This window comes from Amblyomma americanum, chromosome 2, assembly GCF_052857255.1.
Source record: "Amblyomma americanum isolate KBUSLIRL-KWMA chromosome 2, ASM5285725v1, whole genome shotgun sequence".
NCBI classification, from domain to species: Eukaryota; Metazoa; Arthropoda; class Arachnida; order Ixodida; family Ixodidae; genus Amblyomma; species Amblyomma americanum.
Window position 1 is genome coordinate 92,063,099 of NC_135498.1, and position 21,379 is coordinate 92,084,477.

Below are 21,379 nucleotides of genomic sequence, written 5' to 3' on the forward strand. Positions count from 1 at the left end.
GTGCTCCCTCAGCCTCTAGCGGAGGAGTCTATGGCGTCCTGCGGCCCTTCGTCACTCCACGGAAATCATCAAAATGGCGCACAGGGTGTCCTACGCGCTATTTGAACTTATTGCGTAACGCTGCCGGTAAGCTAAGGTGTGGGGCTCGAGTGGTGAAGTCCACGTTTATTCTATTCCGCCATGTCCAAACTCTTTCCCGCAGCTGGCACAACTGCGAGTCATGTGTTGGCCAAAAAGTCCGGTTGTTTCGGCTTAGAGGTACCAGTGACGTCAACGAGGCCGCGACACCCTGAAGCAGTCTGTTCGGTGAGAAACTGCATGAATCTATCACACTAGGTGTGGATCGAAGGTCAAAGGTTGAAAAGAAAAAATAAACTGATATCCGTAGTGAAACAGAAACTGCACAGCTCCCTTGGCGGCGGTCACTGCCAGAGACGGCTCGGCATTTCATACTTCATGCGCAAATATTTAGTTGCCGCCTTAGATACTTCCAGGGGCATATGTCACATCTTCCATTTGCGAAGTTATAAAACACCCCAGAAAGTCGCAAATGAAGCGATATTAGCACCGCTAGCCGTAAGACAAAAGCGCCTTCTGTGGTGAGAAAATGCGTACAAAATTCAAAATTTTCGGAGAAGGATGGGCGCTTTCTGACCTCCCAGCCAACCGCTGTGCTGCTTTGGGATTTCAGGTGATTCTTATTCTAACCGCGTTTAGGAGTCATCGGAACAAGCCACCGATTGAGGTCTTTTTGAATGAATGAATGTTTGTTTCAGGCAGACAAGGCACAAGAAAGTACACGTCTGTCTTACAGGCTGACAAAAAGGCACGGATGTCTGACGAGTGTCAGTCTCTCAATGCACACAACACCTCAGCATAGAGTGAGAAAAAAAACAATCTGTTACATGCAGTGCAGAGCAGGAAACAACGGTAAAAATAATACAGGCATTGACACAGAGCGGCACTGGACGACGCAAGTCCGAATTTTTGCGTATCTTAAGCTCATAGTCATTAATTTTTAACAAATCTTGTTGGACAGCCGCGGCGCAAGAACAGAACCAGCTTCCCCCCTCCCCCTCAGTTGTCACTTAGGGTGATCCCATAAGATTTGAAAACCCCTAATGCTTTAGCTGCGCCTCGTTCTTTTTGCTAGACCAGAACGCCATCCCTTCGCCTATTCAGTTTTTCCTCATTTACGACATTATAATGAAACCACTGTTTCTTTATTGGTGACGGTGATGGAAGTGGACGCTGTTGAACTTCAGTCCGTTCGGTCAGCCGCTGCCGCCCAAAAGAAACGTCTTGGCCTCCCGAATGATGCAAGCAGCCAGGCCACCGTGGTGTACTCGGCCACCAGTGATGACTCTTCGTCTGACGACGGCTTCATCAGAGTCGTAAGCAAGAAGGCTAAACGGAGACTGCGCAAAGGTGAGGACTCGTCGTCGTCGAGTACATCCACGATCACTACTGAGCGAGGATCATCGGCACATACTGCCCTATTTTTGCCAGAGACTCCCACCGACAATCTCAACCACATCAATAGGCAAGTCACGTCTGCGTTCCTGGAGACCAGCGTCCCGGGAGCAGTTAAACATGTGAGGGTGAATCGGTTTAGGAATGTCGTCGCCATTGATGTCATGGACCGGAACGCACTTGAAAGTTTGAGCAACATCAGAACGCTCGGTGGCATCAGCGTTCGTTCCCATGTCCTTCTAGGCAGTAGCACTACGGCAGGCATCATTTACGACATCGACGTACCATCCGCGACTCTGATCTGCCCATTTTGTTTCAACCGGCTACCGACGGTGTAGCCATACTGCAGGCTCGGCGTCTTGGAAGGGCAAAGTGCATCAAGTTCACCTTCCAAGGGGACTGCATTCCAACGTACGTGAAGGTTGGACACTTTCGGCATGCAGTTAGGCCTTTCGTCCCGAAGCCTCTCCAGTGCAGGAAAGACATGAAGATAGGACACGTGAGTAGTGTGTGCAATTTTCCCATCGTTTGCCCAAGATGTACACAGCCACACAGCGGCGATTCTTGCCGCGCAACAGTCATTACGTGTGCCAATTTCTGCGGCCCTCATGACGATGCCTCAAAAGATTGTCCTCGCCTGAAAAGGGAAAGGGTGATACTCAAACAAATAACAAGAGAATTCCACACACAGAGAAGCTGCCGCTAAGGTGCGACGGCGTCGTCGCCCTCGTCACAGACCTTCTAAAAGTGTACCGAGCACTGGAAAGGATCGTCCAACAATTTCCGCAACTTCTCCTCCCCCCCCCCCCCCCCGGTATACTACTTTAAGGATTGGGAGCAATATGACTGGCAAGGCACAGACGGTTGTCGCAGAGGGGCCTTGGCCATCCCTGCCTGAGCTACACACACCCTTGGTGACCAAGCAGGTATTACGTACTCAGCGTCCCGAGCCCATTGCTAACCAAGCACAAGTCACAACTCCGGTCCAAGACCGGGACAGGCAAGTGACTTGGCCATCGCTCCCAAAGCACCCAGCACCGCGCACCCAGTTTGTTGAGCCTTCTGCTGGTCGGCAATGAGTAGTAGTTTTACGCACCAGCCTCACGTTTCTTATCAAAGTCAGTAAAAATAGGAAAATGACGTCTCTTTGCTGTGGCCTATTACTGATTGTGTATACTGTTGGCTGTACGGGGATGGCGTGTGTCTTCTATGCGACTTCTCACCCACGCAAATCTGGCAGCAGTGGTGAAGGGGTTAATAGCGACTTGTGCGCTTGCTACGCACAAAAGGCAACGGATAATAATTGTTTTACTAAAGTATAAGATACAGAGACAGCCTCAGAAACACGCAACGGCACACATGAGCACATTGATCTGCGTCCTTTCATGTTCTTGTACACTTTTCCTGTGGTTGCATGCAGAAGCAAACAGCCCTTCACGAAGCTTTACTGATGATGCAAGAAGGGACCACCGTATACGACCGCTAGTCATTTATGAGCGTACGTTATTCCTCTCCTATTTCACCCTTCTCAGTATTTTCTTGCGAGGTTTCAAGCTTTGCTTGCGCATCCCCCCTCCCCTACACACACACACACACACACACACACACACACACACACACACACACACACACACACACACACACACACACACACACACACACACACACACACACACACACACACACACACACACACACACACACACACACACACACACACACACACACACACACACACACTTCCTGCTAGTTGCCTTGCATGATCAGCAAACGCCCCTTCGACTCCTCACGACTGCTTCATTGATGTCATGTAGATTCCAAGTGTGATGCCGCTACGAGTTTATGAACACAATTTCACCAGCGCTGCGACTAGGAACAAGAACAGAGAAGGAAGACAAGGACAAGCGCTACTAACAACTGAAAGTTTATTTGAAAAAAACACAGATTATATGCACACAACTGACAACCCAAAGCGCCTGCGCTTCCCCCACCAGGCACGCAAAAGAGAGTTAAAAATCTAGATACAAAAAGATTGGAGAAAAAGGTGAATCATGTTTGTTGGTCCTTCCTACAGCGGTCGGAAAAGCCCTTGCTAAATTATCAGTCTGGGCACTCGAAAATAGTTAAATGTGGCATAGCAGTGTCTTGTTTAGGATCTGCACTTACTAAGTCATGTATTCATACTTTAGGCAGCAGTTTCGATAAGCAAGTTCAAAGGCTAAGGTCAGCGGGCTTCCCCAAAGATGTGATAGCGCTTGCTAGCAACAAGATCCTGAAGAAGATGAAGTCGTTTGGTAGACATGAAGCACAGGAAAATTCCGGCAATGACAGAACGAAGTATGCGGTAATACCCTACATTCATCAGTTATCCCATAGGCTTAAGCAGGTTGGCACTAGATATGGGGTAAAAGTGCTCTTTTCGGTCCCTAATAAACTAGGCAAGGTTTGTGCTATTGTTGACAAAAGAGCCCGGGAACAGAAGCAAATAAGAGGCAAAAGAAAAAATGCATGCCAGGTGGATCATGAGTCAACCTTTGTGCCATGTGCAGAGGGAGTGGTTTATGACATACCTTTTAAATGCGGCAAGAGTTACATTGGGCAAACCGGTAAATGCATAAATACACGCTTACGTCAGCATAGAACCTCTTTGAATGGTGCTCCTTCATCAAATCTGTCCCTTCATTACAGAGATTGTCTTTTAAACAAACCCGGTGTGTCTAACAAAAAAGCATGCTTTCCTCTGCTTAACAGGGCTAAGATTAAATTCAGACATCCAGATCAGTTAACTAGGGAGTTGTGTGAAGCCTATCACATTCACAAGAACATCGACACGTGCGTTAGCACACCATCTGTAAACTTACATGAGTGTGAAATTTTGTATCTAGATTTTTAACTCTCTTTTGCGTGCCTGGTGGGGGAAGCGCAGGCGCTTTGGGTTGTCAGTTGTGTGCATATAATCTGTGTTTTTTTCAAATAAACTTTCAGTTGTTAGTAGCGCTTGTCCTTGTCTTCCTTCTCTGTTCTTGTTCTTAGTCGCAGCGCTGGTGAAATTGTGAATATGTACCAACTAGCTCAAACCACCATTTTGCTAGAGTTTATGAAATTTGCCGTTTTTTCTGAATCCTCTTCTGTTCGTGTCTCCCGCAAATGTATTACTGCAGGGTACGCGTGCGCGTGTTGACAGGCAACCATACAAGGACTGCTGGTCTATAGTGACACTGCATCCAGAGCGGAGACGGGTTCCGGCCACCGTTCGTGGAGCTGCAACTTGCCGGCCATTAGCGAGCCTGCGTCGGCTGATGTGAACGACCGCTCAAGATGATTGCGCCGCTTTGTGGTGGCGCTACTACTTATTGCAGCGTCATCACTTCCGGGTGCAAGCATCGCCGTCGCCGATGCAGTGAACGTCGTACGTGACCGGCGATCGGCGAAGCTTGCGCTGAATGGGGCTTCTGCTCCGTGCATTTAATCGAGAAGAAAATAAATGTTATTTTGCTGGAGTGTAGGCTCGACTTTGCTTGCTTCATCTTGATGACACGTAAGTGGTCACTTCAATGAATTACACCATTCCTCAACATGCCTTCGCATTTTATCCAACCGTAGACAAGCCACCGAGCAGCTAGAGAAGCAGTCTTTCAGAATGCATGACTTCCAAGTTTTATGGTTTTATCCCTAAATTGCAGATTTTTAAACCACATCTCCAACGTTCGGACAGCTATCGAGCTAACAGAAATATACTCTAATTTGAGGTCTAAATAATAAACTGAATCAATGCTAAAAGGCCACAGGCCATATCCTTAGATATTTAAGGGACCCACAGCCTGAAGGATGCTCAGAAGAATGGCTGAATAAATTCCCATATTTTCTTTCAGGGGATTCGCCGGAAGTAAAACATGTAAAAAATTTGCATTGAAAGTACAGAGCAGGTAATGTTGCCTGCTTTTCTATGTATTGCTTGGAAGTGATCTCATGGGTGCCATGATGGTGAAGCGTAGCTTGCACATTGCAGGCGAAAAGCAACTGGCGGTAAGCGGATTGAATAGAACGCAGGCTGTCGCCGTGCTTCTGGTTTTCCTTGTCTCCCTAATCGATAAGACCCACCTATTCTAAAGGTATGTTAGGAAGTTTTATGAAACGTGCTCTCGACGTAGCTCAGTTGGGTGACGCACGCCACGCGTGGCGTAGGCAGGGAAGCTCGTGCATGTAAGCGCATGCAGGTGGCGTTGAAGAGCAAAACGGTATAAAGACACTGCAACGTGCTCATCTCGCTTGGCTGTGTGGTACACCACTCCAATAGACTCGGTAAATTTGATCTTATCGGGTTCAGGAGTTGACTGGAGCGAGTGCAGTGCCCGTAAAGTGAGCCGGGCGCAACTGAGGGTACGGTTCATAGCTGCTTTTTTTTTATGAGGGATATGCTAGTTACGTGCAGAAACTGATATATTATCCTTGTGTAGTACATTAAAACAGTCCAGTCTGTTTTTTCGTTAGTTCTTGCGCTTTGAGGCAGGGATTCCTTTCTGGCACTAGAGTTAGCATTAAAGGAAATTAATGTAAAAGTTTAAGGATAATGAGAAATAAATTATTGGTTTTATATGCCTTGGTGAAGAAGGATGTCACACCATTAGATTTTAATACTAATTAAGAAATTACTTTAAATATTATAAATTAGTTCATTATTAAGCTGAAAATAACGAAATGAAAAATAAGGCGTCATCACTAACGAATGGTGGAAAAAGGCGCGCGGCGCAAAACCACGTCTGCCGAAGCAAAAATGGAAAATTGGTTTTTATGGAGGTAGGTAAGTGAAAACTTTATTGATGAGCCTTATGGATGACTCACTGCCTTGGGATGGTCTGGCTCTTGATCCCGGGTGGTGGCCAACAGTCCATGACGTGCGGCGACCTCTCCAGCCCGCTCTACCAGCCACCTTTGTGAGGCTGGTTCGGAGCTGGAGACCGCGATCTCCCAACCCTCTTTGTCCGTGAGGTTCCAGCGAGATGGTGGCTGGAATTCTCGACAGTGATACAAAATGTGGTCAAAGTTGGCTCTCGGAGCCCCACAAAGAGAGCATTCGGGTCTGAATTGGCCTGGGTGGTGAAGGGCTAACAAAGCCGGTGAAGGGAATGTGCGAGCCTGGAGTTTGTTGTCCAGCTAGGTAGTTGTTCTTTCGAGAGGGAGATGTATGGTGGGGCATAGACGAGTCTTTGCTCCTTGTAATGGAGGGTTATTTCATGATAGGTGAGGAGCCGGACCCTAGCACTACCCGGTCTAGGTGTGCCCCCTCCTAGCTTGACGTACGCTCGAGAAAGAGAGTGGGCCACTTCGTTGCCTGGGTTGCCTGCGTGGGCTGGCACCCAAACAATTTGAACTGGTCGGGGTTCTGTGGAGCAAGAATTGAGAATTTTTCGGGCAGTAGAATGAATCTGTCCCCGTGCAAAATTCGTGATTGCTGTTCTAGAGTCACTCAGAATGAGTGTGGCAGCGGAGGAGGAAACGGCAAACGCTATGGCTGCTTCTTCGGCTTCAAGTGAGGTTGTTGCCTTAATCGAGCACGAGGCGATGTGTTTGAGGTCATGCGATGCTACGTTGATGACGTAGGCCAAATTGTGGATGTACTCTGCCGCGTCCACGTAGACCGCGTCTTTGTCGTTTCATGAGCATTGTGTAAAGCCTTGCCACGAGCTTCGCGTCTGGCCTGGTTGTGAACTGGGTGTACGTTCTTGGGCAGAGGGTGAACTATTAGTCTGTCCCTGATGTGTGCTTGGATGGCGCTAGTGTTGTTAGGGGGTGGACCTGTTGGTTGAATCTTTAGACAGCCGAGAATGTGTCTGCCTGTATTTGTGGAGGAGAGTCTGTCAATCTGAGCCGTGCGATGAGCTTCAGTTCTTGTAGTGCATTGTGTACTCCCATGCGTAGGAGATGGGTGATGGAAGCTCGTTGTGAGAGATTTAAGGCTGACTTATATGCCTGTTATTACTGCATCTACCTGCATCTAAATGGCGCAGTATCTGTCTCACATATCGGCGGATACCTGAACCGGACTTAAGGAAAGGGATAAAGGAGAGAGTGAAAGGAGAGGTGCCGTAGTGGAGGGCTCTGGAATAATTTCAACCACCTGGGGATCTTTAGACCGTTTTAACTTGGCTCGCATTACATGCTTAGCGTCATGTCTACTTGTGAATGCCAATGTATCCGGTAACCTTGGCATGTGTACATATGTAAAAAAAATTTTCCAATCAGAACCACAGAAACATGAAACGGCACACACGAACGCATTGATGTGCGTCCTTTCATGCTGCTGTACACGTTCCTGTCGTTGCAAGGAGAAGCAAATAGCACAGCACAAAGCTTCACTGAAGTGCAAGGAGGGACCACCGTACGACCGCTAGTCATTTGTTAGCGTACGTTGTTCCTCTTTCATTCCACCTTTTACGGTATTTTCGTGTGGCGTTTCAAGCCGGCTTTGGTTGCCGAAGCAAAAATTGAAATTTGTTTTTTGGGGAAAGGAAATGGTGTAGTATATGTCTCACATATCGGCAGGTAACTGAACCGCGCCGTAAAGGAAGTGATAAAGAGGGAGTGAAAGAAGAAAGAGGTGCCGTAGTGGAGGGCTCCGCAATAATTTCGACCACCTGGGGATCTTTAACGTGCACTGGCATCGCACGCACACGGGCGCCTTAGCGTTTCGCCTCCATCGAAACGTTGGTGGTGAAAAGAATTTCTCGGGGAGAGGCACCTGTGACTCTCGCCCCTTGCAATAAAAGTCGGAGTCGTTCATTCCGGGACCCCGTTGGTCCTGACCGCTGTGCAGGTCCACCGAACCAGGGCCTGTTGGAGCGATAGTTCCTGGCAGCCGAGAGGACCGCCTCCCAGTACTCTCGAGTAAGGGAAGGGGTGATGGGGGGCCGTCGCGGTAGGGTTCGAACCGGGAAACTGCGGATCAGTAGCCGAGCGCCCTAACCACTGAGCCCCGCGGCGGCTTCTGCCGAAGCGACGACGCTGGTTTGTACAACAGACATGCAGGTGCAGAGTAAATTCCAGTGATGTCATCTCTGGGTGACGTCAATGTGGTGGCAATATTCTCGAATACATTCACCTAAATTGTGGGTTTAAAATTCTGTTTCTCGACACGAGCGGCGCGTTCTTCTTCGCTCGTTACTTCAACGTCTTCCAGACTGTGGCGGCCTTTCTTTAACGTGCACTGGCGTCGCATATGATACGGGCCTGTAAGATTTCACCTTCATCCAAATTCGGAAGCCACGGCCGGGATCGAAACAGCGTCTTAATGGCCAGCAGCCGAGCACCACACCACTGAGCCACCGCGGCGGTCAATACCGGTATGCACGTTACACGTGCTTGGGGTATGACATACTATTCTTTTTTTTTGGATTGATGTTAGGCTCCGCCCAAACGGACGCAGCCTCTCAAAAATTGGCCTATAGGCTCATTGGAGTGCCCCCTCCCACGGTAATCTTTAGTAAAAGGCGAAAGATTAGTACGTGGGGTGAGAGGAGGCCTGAGCGATGAACCGATACCGCCACCAGCGGACGGACGGCACTCCAGGCGGCCCAGCAAGGAGAGCAAGTGGCGAAGCTTGCGATGGGTAAAAATGCCACCTGAGGTTTCGGCAAATCCACAGCTGGCATAATTTTTCGACCAAGAGGCATTCTGAACTGCAATTCTTCTAAACAAAGTGCGCTCTGAAACTCGGTTGCCAGCTTCTTTTCGTGGTTTTGTTAGTGAACAATGGCCGCCAACACCAGTGGCGGTTGCTGAACTTTCTCGCGCCCTCCTGGGATGTGGGCGTGCAAGCGAGGCTTTCATGAAATCTTTTTGTTTTTTTTTTAAGGAAAGGATCGAAATGACGCAGTAACTGTCTCATTTATCTCCGTTGACACCCGAACCGCTCCACAAGGGAAGGGATAACGTGAAAAACGTAACGTAAAAGAGGGAGTGAAATAAGAATGCAAGAAAGAGGTTAAGTAGCAGAGGGCTCCGGAATAATTTCGACTACTTGGGGTTGTTTAACGTGCACTCACCCGCCGCGGCGGCTCAGTGGTTAGGGCGCTCAACAACTGATCCGAAGTTCCCGTGTTCGAACCCGACCGCGGTGGCTGCGTTTTTATGGAGGAAAAACGCTAAGGCGCCCGTGTGCTGTGCGATGTCAGTTCACATTAGATCCCCAGGCGGTCGAAATTATTCCGGAGCCTTCCACTACGGCACCTCTTTCTTCCTTTCTTCTTTCACTCCCCCCTTTATCCCTTCCCTTACGGCGCGGTTTAGGTGTCCAACGATATATGAGACAGATACTTCGCCATTTCCTTTCCCCAAAAACCAATTATTATTATTATCGCACAGCACACGGGCACCTTTTGCGTTTCACCTCCATCGAAACGAGACCGCCGCGGTCGGGTTGGAACCCGGGTACTCCGGATCAGTAGCCGAGCGCCCTAACCACGAGCCACTTAGGCGGGTATCATGTTCAGGATTTAGAAAACAAAACGGACACGCTGTTTGAAAATTGATTTTTATAGAAAGGACCTCGACAGAAGACTCCTGGGGTTACAATCAAAGCGAAAACATTTCTGAAGCTCTCCGAAACAGCAGAAAGAAGCACTAGAGTAAAATAAAGTTTTGAATTGGGAGCTTCACTACACTAGGTTTTCAACAGGGCAGCGTCAGTGCAGTCACGTGATGCATAAGAGGGGTATTTCATACACCACCCACTCGGCGCACTTCATAAAGGGAGGTGTAGGAAATACCCTTCTCATGCAGTCACTATCCATATCCGATGGGTTGGGACCCGTAGAATATCTGATACGGGTCCCATTTGAACCCAATATATTGGACTTATTTTTGGAAATGTGGCGGAGTGCTTGAAGGTTGCTTCACTTCCGCCACCGGTTGGCCCGGTATTGCACTGCCTCCGGGATCGGCCTGGGTCATTATACCGCGCGTCTTTTCTATCCTGCCTTTCTATCCCATCTTTCAACTCTCCTACTATCAGCACGTGATAGCGATTGTGGCTCGGCTTGAGCCAGTGGGCAGGCCTGTGCACTTTCCTTTTCTTTCTTCCTGGCAACAACAGACAGACTCCTACGTAGAGCAAACGGGCGCTTCGTCAATGACCGAATTATGGAACATGAAAGAAATATAGAGCGAGATAAAGAAGGGCCAAACATATCCAAGCATATCAGGTCCTGCCCGTCACGCTCCTGTGCGCCATGTTTTTCAGGGGCGCGGATTCCACCTACCAGTAAAGATACGAAAGCTCGGGAATCAATTGAGGCATTTTTTATCGGAGAGAACGGACGCATGTGCGTCAGCGACCCATCCGTATCTTTGTATAAGGTTGAAAAGAAATTTTTAAGCAGTACACGTGCATATCGATCTTGATCATATTGTGTTGCTTGCGCCGAAGACAGCTTTCAAGAGAATTTTATTTTTCCGAAAATATCTATAGTCCTAAGGACTCTTTACACGAGTGGTCTGGTTTCCAAGGACATCACAATGAGTCATCATTGTAAAGGTATCACATATATGCAAATGACATTTCAATGGATAATTTGTGGTGTCTACTCGAGCTGGCCTAAAGCAGCTTCATTATGCGCTCAAGTGGAATACAAGGAAAGGATGAGCAACACTCGCCAAACTTCCTAATGCGGAATAATGGTCGTGGACACACCTCTACAGCTAACAACAATGAGCCTTGTTGACCAGCGGAGGAGGAAGCCCTCCTCACTCAACACGACGAGTTCTTCATTCAAGTGTTTAAGCATCAAAGTTCTAAGGCGGTACAGTAAAGGGAACATTGCTTTCTGCGGGCGTCCCCGCAAGACAGCAAGTCCCCACCTTTTCCAGTGTACATAAGCACCCACATCATATTAATTCAACAAAAAAAAAACAGCGTCTGCGACTCTGCCACCACATGCGCACCTGGGACATTCGCGCTACCAAACGCCAGAAAGTGCGCGTGACTGGGCGTTCAAAAACGACATAGTGCAGAGTTTCAGTTCGACATGAGGCGGAGGGAGCCACGCCCCACGCCGCAAGGCAGTAAGCTGTGCGTAACGGTTTCCATTCGCGAAGCCAGGTAAAATAGGATGCATCAGCGGGGACAGAGGCAAAGATTCTTTGTATCCGCCTTTTGCGCAATTTCCTGCGCTGGTCTATACATTCAGGGTGCGAAAAGCAACATATTCTCAAGTTTCACTCGCGGACAATTATTTCAAATCACAATTAGGAGGTGTACCTTCAAGGAAATGTAAGGATCTCACGACATATGTATAGAAAGCTGGCGACATTTCAGCCGCAGGGCCTTTCCAATTTGATAACTCAAAGAAGCGACGCGATGTTCCCATCAAATATGCGATGAGTGCTCTTCCTCGGTGCGCTGTGTCTGAAATAAGGTCCCACATGGCCCTTAAGGCCAATACGCGACACATAACTTCAAGATCCGGTTGCTGAAGCCACCCATGTCGGTGGGCAGGCGGACAAAACTCTTGCAACGATCTCTGCATGTCCACCCCAGAAGAAAGATCCACACGCTGTGGCCAGCCTCTGGAGGGCGCGGCGAGGAGTAATAACAATCAGTTTTTGGGGGAAAGGAAATGGCACGGTATCTGTCTCATACATGGGCGGTTACCAGAACCGCACTGTAAAGGAAGGGATAAAGGAGGGAGTGAAAGAAGAAAGGAAGAAAGAGGTGCCGTAGTGAAGGGATGCGGAATAATTTCGACCACCTGGGGATCTTTAACGTGCACTTACATCTCACAGCAGACGGGCGCCTTAGCGTTTTACCTCCGTAAGAATGCAGCCTCCGCGCTTGGGTTCGAACCCGAGAGCTCCGGATTAGTAGTCGAGCGCACTAACCACTGAGCCACCGCGGCGGGTCACGGCGAGGAGCTCCCGCTATTATTGCGGCGTAGAACAAGTATGCTATTACGCTTGTTCTGATAAGGTAAGCTCGTTCAGAGAAACGTAGGTCGAAGGATTTTGCGACATCCATGCGCTGATCAGCCTTGCGTTTTATTTCATTCCATGGTGGCTCGGGCTAATGCACCGGAGGCGAGGAAAATGAAACCAAGGACTTTTACGCCACCTACCCATTGGACACCATCGGGAAATTGGTCATTAAAAGATCCAAAGCGTAACGCCTGACTTTTAGCAGGATTGAGACGTGCAGCTGACAGGCAACTGTAAGTGTGAAAGAGCCTCAGAAATGCTCTATAGCTGTCTATTTCTAATAAGCAGTGAAATATCATCAGCATAAGATGCTACTTCAACCTCGCCCATGCCTGGGAGAGGAAAGCCCCGTATCGACTTGCAACTTTGAATTTTTCGCAACAGCGGTTCTACGCAAAAGACGAAAAGAATTGATGACAGTGGGCATCCCTGGCGTATTCCACGGCTCACTGGAATCGGGTCGGTTATCTGATCGTTCACTTCGAGGTTTGCTGCTAAGTCGGTGTACAACAATCTCAAGACGTCTATCAGACGCCTTGGGAAACCAAAGCAGTCTAGAACTGTGAAAAGGTAGTCACGCTCAACGCGGTCAAAGGCTTTTTCTTGAACCAGGAAAACAAAAGCTCCCGAAACCTGCGTGCGGTAGCAAAAGTGAACAAATCGCGGGTTAAAGTTAGTGACGAAAAAATTGTGCGTCCGGGCACACATATCTGAGCATTGCTTATTATATCCGGAAGAGTGGACGTTATGCGATGTGCTGATATTGCATGCAGTTAGTATTTTATAATCGGAGTTCAGGAGGGAGATAGGCATCCATGCTTCCAAGACAGGAACCGAAGGCAAGGCCCAAACTTCATCCCAACTAATGCGCCAACTAATCCGTGAACAAAATTTAACTCGTTTTCTCACTCCCTTCCCACTATTAAACGCTCCACTTTGGAACGATTAGAACGCAGAAACAAGGACGAATAGAGTTCATGCAAACAAGGGAGAAGTCACGTTTGCAAGTCAGTCACTGTAGAGGGTCGCACTGTGGGCGCGTACCAGCAGTGGAATAAAGTGTGGGAAGCCAATCGGTAATGTGCATGGGTTGCTGGGATGCTCTCTGGTGCGGGAGCAGTTCGGAAGCCCTGATGAAACCAGCCGCGCGGATGCCGCAGTCCCAGAGGGTGCCCCTGGATCACCGCTGCGGCCAGTTGATGCCCCGATGGGCGATGGGCACCGTCGGAGCACCGGCATTGTCACTGCTGAATACAATAATTGTGTCCTCCAGCTTGGAAGCCTCTTCCAGAACCTTGATGGACTGCTCAAAGGCATCCGTCATCTCTGTCCATGTTAACGAGGTGGGTGATTTGAAACGGCGAAGACATGTTGGAATGATCTCTGGTAAGTGCAGACAGCAACTGTGACGGAAATTAAGTGATTTAAAACAGACAGTGGTAATTTAAGGTGGATTGTCTCGCGCACAGACAACGAACGACAACTGAGTGTTGTGCTTGAGAAAAAGGTTAAACCAACAAATAGGGTTCAGTGTAAAACAGGGATGCTGACGAAATCGGCACTGGGAGCATACAGAATGTTGAAGACCGAAAGTGCCAAAAAAATATCTACGATCATTATGGGGGAAGTAGCCGCCGCGCTGGCTCATTGATAATGGCGCACAGCTGCTGACCCGACAGACGCAGGTTTGATCCCAACCGCGGCGGTCGCATTTCTATGGAGGCTAAATTCTAGAAGCCCGTGTACTGGGCGATGGCAGTAGACGTTAAATAACCCTAGGCGGTAGAAATTACCGAATCCGTGCACTACAGCGGCCCTCATAGCTCAAGTTGCTCTGGGACGTGAAACCCCCATAAACGAAATTAATCCTAGGGAAAGCTTTGTGTGGTTCGAGGCCAGGACAGCTGTATTGCAGACTAAGACATATCGAGTGAGGTACCACGAGACACATTACATGGTGCATGTGGAGAAGAGCAGAAAACGGCTGAACACATGATACTTTTCTGTAAAGGGTTTCATGCTACAGTTCAAAGCAGCGGGGCTGATTCATTCAAAGAGTCGCGGTTTACGCGCAGTGAAGGAAAAATAGATTTTAAGCGGGTAGAAGTAACCAAGCGAAGGTTCTCTCATTGGTAGCTAGAATCCAGACAAGAGTGAAATTTTACGAGCCAAGGCTGGGTGGGTGTGATTCAAGGCCTGCTTTAAAGGGTTCAGCGTTACCCGTCCATCCAGTGGGTGTTGGCAGAAAGGGGATCAGATCGAAGGACACATGATTAATGCAGAAATGCATAGCGTAATTACTAAATCGGTGGTGCGCGGGAACAAAACGAATGCGAAATTCCTGAAGCTTCTAAGACAGTGATATTTGGCCCTGACCAATGTGGAAGTGAAACTACCACCTCCATTCTAATGTCAGAAACTGGATTTGCCTGGCAAGTTGAATAAGCGTATGTTGGCATTGCATTCATCTGCGACAGTGCACATAGCCTGAGTCGCTTCGGGACGTTAAACTCCACAAACTAAACTAAACATCAACACTGCAACAGAAATCCGAAACCACAGGCTCATGTTTGCACATAAAAAACAAACCCATGCGTGAAAATTGATAGCAAGGTCACATTGACTCTCTTTTTCGTTCTTAAGAAAAACATTCAAATTTAAGCTTCAATCACAGCCACAACCGAGATTCTGCCGAAGCGCGAAAGAAAGTAAAATCTACAAAAAATTGAAATACTCATCAGTGGGCCTCGGCACTTAGGGCTCAAATTTAAATTTTTTCCTGCCCACTGAAATGACTGTAGCGTATTTTTTTCTTGCAGCGAGGCAAGAGCTACAGTGTAGCTCTTGCTTTACATGACCGTAATACCCATATAGAAGAGAGACTCGACAGGTAAATAGGAGAGATCTAGAATAGGGGGACGCTATCGGTTAGGTAAATAATGGGGCGCCCAGTGAGGTTGTGCAGGACAATACCGCACCTCGTGTTATTATTCTGCACTCTCGCCGCGCTATTTACGTATCCCCCTGTTCTAAAACTCCGTGCAGACTATGGAAAGCAGGAAAGAGTCAGTCCACTTGCCAGTTGTGCCGGATCCTGCTGGTGAACCTGAGCAGTTTCACGAGGAACAGCCACTTGCGGAGGTCTCCTCGACGCCGGAGCCCCTGGATCTTGAGGACGGCCAGCGCCTCAGCCTCGTTGACGTTCAGCACCATGACGAAGACAGCAGCTGCAGTGCCAGCGACAACACGAACACACCGTCACAGAGACAACACAATGAGCCGCCGGACTTAGTGTGCACATAGAGCAAGGTTTGCCACGTGACCTCAGCAGCCAATTTAGCGACGAGAATGGGGGAGGAGGGGAAACGCCGCTCCCTCTGAACTCTGAAGCATTCGCAGTTATCTCCCCCTTGCACCCGAACCTCTCCCCTAGCTGCCATTTGTAGAAAACCGTTGTGCCTCCGATTCCCTCCCCCTTCTTGCCACCTTCGTTCCCGGAATTTTTCTGCATTGCTGAACTTTCGTGCAAAGCTGCAGCAATGCATTAAATGCTTTGCTGCAGCTTTGTGATGTTCAATACTTGCTTTCGTACTGCGGTTTGGATGGCGCGTACTTTTGGCCGCTGCAGATCTTTCATCGCTTGCTTCGAAGTCGATTTAGTGACCGTTGCTCTTAACAGTAATTGCAACTGGTAGTAATCGAAATATCATTAACATTATAGTCGAATACAACTCACGGCACAGCTGCAGATACTCGCCAAAAGACGCAATGGCGTCTATCGATTATCATGTTGTCACGGTTAATCTCATTTCAACGAGGCACCTGAAATTGCCCTGCCAAGTGATGTTATCGGCTGTGACGCGACATCATGAGAAGCCACCAACGCCATTGTCAGGATGGCGACATTTGAGGGACATTTGCCGCTGCGTTGTTGAGTTGTATTCCATAACGGCACATATTTAGAGTTCAAAATATATAATGTAACACTTTATTCTAACGCTAACATTTAGAGGTGCTGGAAAAATGTATATTACCTGCAATTTTTCAAAATCCAGCCGGCTTTGAGCAAGCAACTGCGAAAAAAAATAATTCCGCATCTTAGTTTATGGGGGGATTTAAGTCCCAAAGTGACTTAGCCTGTGAGGGACGCCGTAGTGAAGGGCTGCAGAAATTTCGCTCAGGTGGAGTTCTTTAACGCGCACTAACATAGCATAACACTCGGGCCTCTAGGATTCCACCTGCATCGATAGACGACCGCCGCGGCCGGAATTGAACCCGCGCCTTCCGGTTCGGCAGCCGGGTGCCATAAGCACTCAGCTGCCGCGGCGCCAACTTACCGATCTAGTAAGTATAAATTGTCCCTGGTGGTAGTAGAAGGAAGCCACAAAAACTCGGCAAAAGTCTTAGCTTCAAGTGCATGTTTCTTCTTGGATTATAAACAAGTTAACTGGCGGGACCGACCTGCAAAGGTCAAGTAGATGAGTTCTTTTCCTTTAATATTTTAATAGGTGTATTTAGTTGCAGGCTGGTTAGATCAGGTGATGGCTGGGGATGCAGGATTTATGTTGAATTCCAATGGCAGATCCGGATCAAGTTTTCCTGCTCTGTTGGGAGCAATCGTATTCCAATGGCAAAATGGGAGTGCTAGTTGTCTGTTCCAATGGCAGATCGGGATCAGACGTCGATCCCGGATCGCTCCGTGGAGCAGCGATATTTGCTCCGCCGAAATCGGCAGATTTTACCGGAACCCCGCGCGACGTTTTACTTTCCCGCGTCTGCTTCCGGTCACGACCGGCTGCTGCCTTCCTGTCGTCGCTACGCGGTGATCCGGGCAACGTACAAGCAGTATTTTTGAGTTTTTTTTTAATTGAATTCTCCCAAATGTAATTATTTTTCGTTTTGTTCGCGTCCGCACAAGTTAAAACAAAAAATTTTCTTAACAGGAAGTCAATTCCATCGCGGTCAATTCTTTGTGACCGCTTTTTAGACCAAAATCGTTGACTTGTTTGAACCTCCCGCGCTTTCTGACGTCAGACGACGCGTACTCTCTAAGCCTAGCAGCTCTGTAAATAAGGAAGCAATCTGAAAATTTGGCGCGTTTCATCACTGGAATTTTGTGGTGCGGGCATCATCACACAAAGCGAAAGCTTCGTGCGCCTTTTGTTTGCCGTGAACGCGAGAGACAGAGTGGCGGCAAGAACGAATCGCTGGTGAAGCGAGAGGCCGCGCTTCGATGGGCGCCGCCATGTTGCCTGAACTTCGAGCTATTCTTGCGCTGAAGTGCCCCCGCGGGAGCGCATGCATTCCATTGGCAAAATGGGAGGGAGTGATCTCCGCCTGAACTACGCGCTCCGTTTGTGATCCGACGGAGCGCTCTCGATCTGCCATTGGAATTCAACATTAGTTTATTGTTCAAGAAGGCAGGGTATTCTGTTCAAGGTTGCTGTTAGGGGCGTGGGAGCCCCGTGGGCGCGGAACCTCTCAACACGTTTGCTGCAGGCGGAGACAAAAGTGTTTATCCCAGCAGATGGAGAGAGAGAGAGAGGGAGGGAATAGGAAAGCACTTCGGTGCCGTGGCAGTACCGGGTCAGAGGCAGTGTTCCTGAACATGCTCCCGCAGGGAGCAGAGTTGCGCGTCTGTTTTCCCTCGCCGCTCCGAACGCCATTCGCCAAGAGGCGATCACATGATTTTCGTGACGTCAAATGTTCAACATTTCCGCGGGGAAGCTGAATTCACTGGCATAGTGTTGCTGTATATGCTCCCACAGGAACACTGCACAGGGGACACCCCTTCCTATCTTGAGCACAGTCTGCTTTGTTATCCGAGGGGGGGGGGGGGGGTATTGTGAAGGCCCCACCTGGACGCGTATTTCCGTTTGCTAGCCGCTGCAGACAAGCCCAATGTTGCCCACGCCAACGCGCGCGCTGAGCAGCTGTTGCCATGACAACTATGTACATGCCATGGTTGCCTACGCCAACGCGCACGCGGAGCAGCTGTTCCCATGGCAAAGAGTGGAAAATATATGCGACGCCGGTAATTGCAAATGGCGGCGCCCTGATGCCTCTGGGTGTTCGTGCTTTTCGATGACAGCAACGATGACTGCCGCTTTCGGCGACTATCAGACTATGAGGGTGCCGTTTGGACAAGCTTAATGCAAGGTGGGTATTTTTTTGCTTTCATTCTTTGCATCGACGCCGGTGAGGCGGTGAAGCAACGATGTCTGCCGTAGGGCTGGTATGGGATAAGTTTAATGAAGGTGAGCAATTTATCTGGGACAACTGTGCTGTCCCAGTTTTTTTTTAGCGCGTAAGAGGCTAAATGAATAAATGGCGTAAAAGAGTGCCGTTTGGCCAATTTATCTGGGACATTGGGCTGTCCCAGTTTTTTTTTTTTAGTGCGTTAGAGACTGCATAAATACATGGCGTAAAAAAGTGCCGTTTGGGCAAGCTTAATTCAATGTATGTGCAAATGGCTTCGTTCCACGACCACAGAACAGTTTACCCTGTGGACTTTCTTCTTAGAGAGGAACAGAACGAAGTTGTGAAGAACAAGGTACCGTGAATGGTACAGGTAAATATTCTAGGTAATGCTCTTTTTTTATTAAAAATTTTCCACAAATTGGGCTATTTTCATCTTGTTCAATCATGCAATTGTTTTAGAAACTCCTGGTATTTTCTGGGTTTTTTTTGGATATGCCCAAAATTTGGTGCCTGCGCACGCACGCAGTTTACTTGCAAAATCAGCTGCTGATGACAACACCTGTTGTTCACCTTTTGGTGTTTTCCGTCTTATTAAAGCTCAGTTTTCTGTGACAGCAGTTCCTTTGACATTAGAATATCATAGTCTGTCGAGTAGCAGGTCAACTTTAATTTATCCTCAATGTTCTTTTAAGTTTCGTTTGATTTGTGCCCAGTCTTAACTGAAGCTTATATTGTGTGTAGTTATGCAGCATTCATTTGGGGGCTGAAATTTTTCAGAGAACTTTAAAATTACTCTCAAAAGTGCACTTCATCCTTAAATAATTTAGTTAACATGAGGTTCACGATTGCTATGCACTGAGAGAGCAATAAAACCTGCTCATAACTGTACGTTGTACAAAGATTGCTTTTAGATATCGGGTCTAAAGCTGTGTAAGTGAGGTTGTATAATGACTAATAATAAGCTGGTCCATCTAAAAACAGATCTTTCATATGCGCAATTTTATATTCCAGAGAGCTGTGGCGTACAAAGTTTCTGAACGGCAAACACTGAAATATGCACCTCATTAGTGTTGCACCCAGCTTCAGTGTATGTTGACTCGAGATAGATTGCTCGAAATGTAGGTGCATTAAACTATATCTGAAGGGAATTTAGTGAGGAAATCACTTCCAGTTTTCAACATTTGAAAGGGTCATATACATAGTGTAACGCTGAACAAACTTGCAGAGGCTTAGTTCCATTTTGAGCTGTGCTAATTTCCCTTGCAATTCTACATGTATGAAATTATATGCATTTAAAAAAAAGAGGCCAGACATGGTGTCAGTGAGGTCATTAATAGTTTCATTCTTGCTGAGATGGCCGCTTGTGCTGCTAGCTAAGCTTTCTCCAACCGTTACGAATTGCAAACATGCTCATGACAGAAGAAGAAAGTTGGCACATTTTGTAGGTGCCAGTCAGAGTTCTTTCATACATTGCGCAAGTAGTGTACTTTATTACATAGATAAGCTTCATGCAGTTACTATAATCTGAACTGCATGAAAAGGTTGATGTATTGTGAACATGGTTAAACAAGAATAAAGAGAGGCCACAGTAAATGTCATACTGTCACTCACTTTCGAAATTGACACCTAATTTTAGTTACATCTTGTCTTCTGTGTAGTGAAGCATAAGATATTAGAATACATGGATCACCACATGGTATTTAGCTAGGCCTGCTATGTGATTTAAAATTCAAGTTATTTTCTCATGCTGTTTCGGTTTAGACAGCCGGACAATGGCTATGACATTAAAGGTCAGTATAGGTCACTGCTTCTTCATTTGTAGTCATTCTCACTCTTGAGACAGGCTGGTTTTAGCATTGCAGTTAATGAAAACAAAGAAGGAGCAGTTATATTGCAGTCTTTTTTATGCCGCATGTGGCGTACACCGACCTTTGATATCACAACCATCTCCTAGCTGCTGGAATCAAAACAGCATCAAGAGGAAATTCGATTGTAAATTATTTAGCCACTGATGTGTATGGGGTGATCCATATATACTAATGTCTAACGCATCGTTTCAAACAAGAAAACACGCAAGCAAAGATTTGGTGTGGGTATAGTCCTGTAAAAAAAGTGAAAAAGCAAGAAAGGAAGGAGGAGGAATGAGAACTACACACACACACAGAATTTGAAGAGCAATGAAGAGAGGTAGCGAGTGTGTTCCTTGCCTTACCTGCATTATGTTTCTCACGTCAAGCAAGCTGCAGGCAGGTAACGAGTAAGCCTGTGTTTTTTGTGCCATTTATGCGAGGAGCTCCAAATTTTTGTGGACTTTGGCAATACATTTTGCTGCATGAATGTTCTGTCTTGTCAAGCTTAGAGTGGCGTTCCTATGTCGTTTTAGAGGCATAACTGCTTCATGGTGCATTTCTAAATGCACATACTGACTATAAATATGAGAAAAATGTTAAGATGGTGCAAAGACAACGGCGACATTCTTGAAAGAACAAAAATGAACAAGGATACTGCACCATTTTCACTATGAGCTCAGGCCCACCTATTCATTTGTTGAATTCCAACAGCATTTTGTGAATGAAGATTCATGTAGGACCACTGTTTATTTCCAGAAATGAGACCACTGCCACTCGGAACAGTGAATTACAAAAGCTACAAAGGAATAATTTCAAAGCATATTAGGAAAAACAAATCTGCCACAACAAGAAACACACTGACATCAATGGCAAATATGTTGAGAGAT

General features: G+C 47.5%; 1 non-coding gene and 1 pseudogene across 1 annotated transcript; one reads left to right on the plus strand and one right to left on the minus strand.

The window, feature by feature from the left end:
* Window positions 1–8,875: 8,875 nt before the first annotated feature.
* LOC144122270 (U5 spliceosomal RNA) lies at window positions 8,876–9,000 on the minus strand. Its single transcript, XR_013312876.1, has one exon. It is a non-coding gene; the product is annotated as a U5 spliceosomal RNA (small nuclear RNA).
* Window positions 9,001–10,250: 1,250 nt separating this feature from the next.
* On the plus strand, window positions 10,251–10,422 carry LOC144122335 (U2 spliceosomal RNA; annotated as a pseudogene).
* Window positions 10,423–21,379: the final 10,957 nt, after the last annotated feature.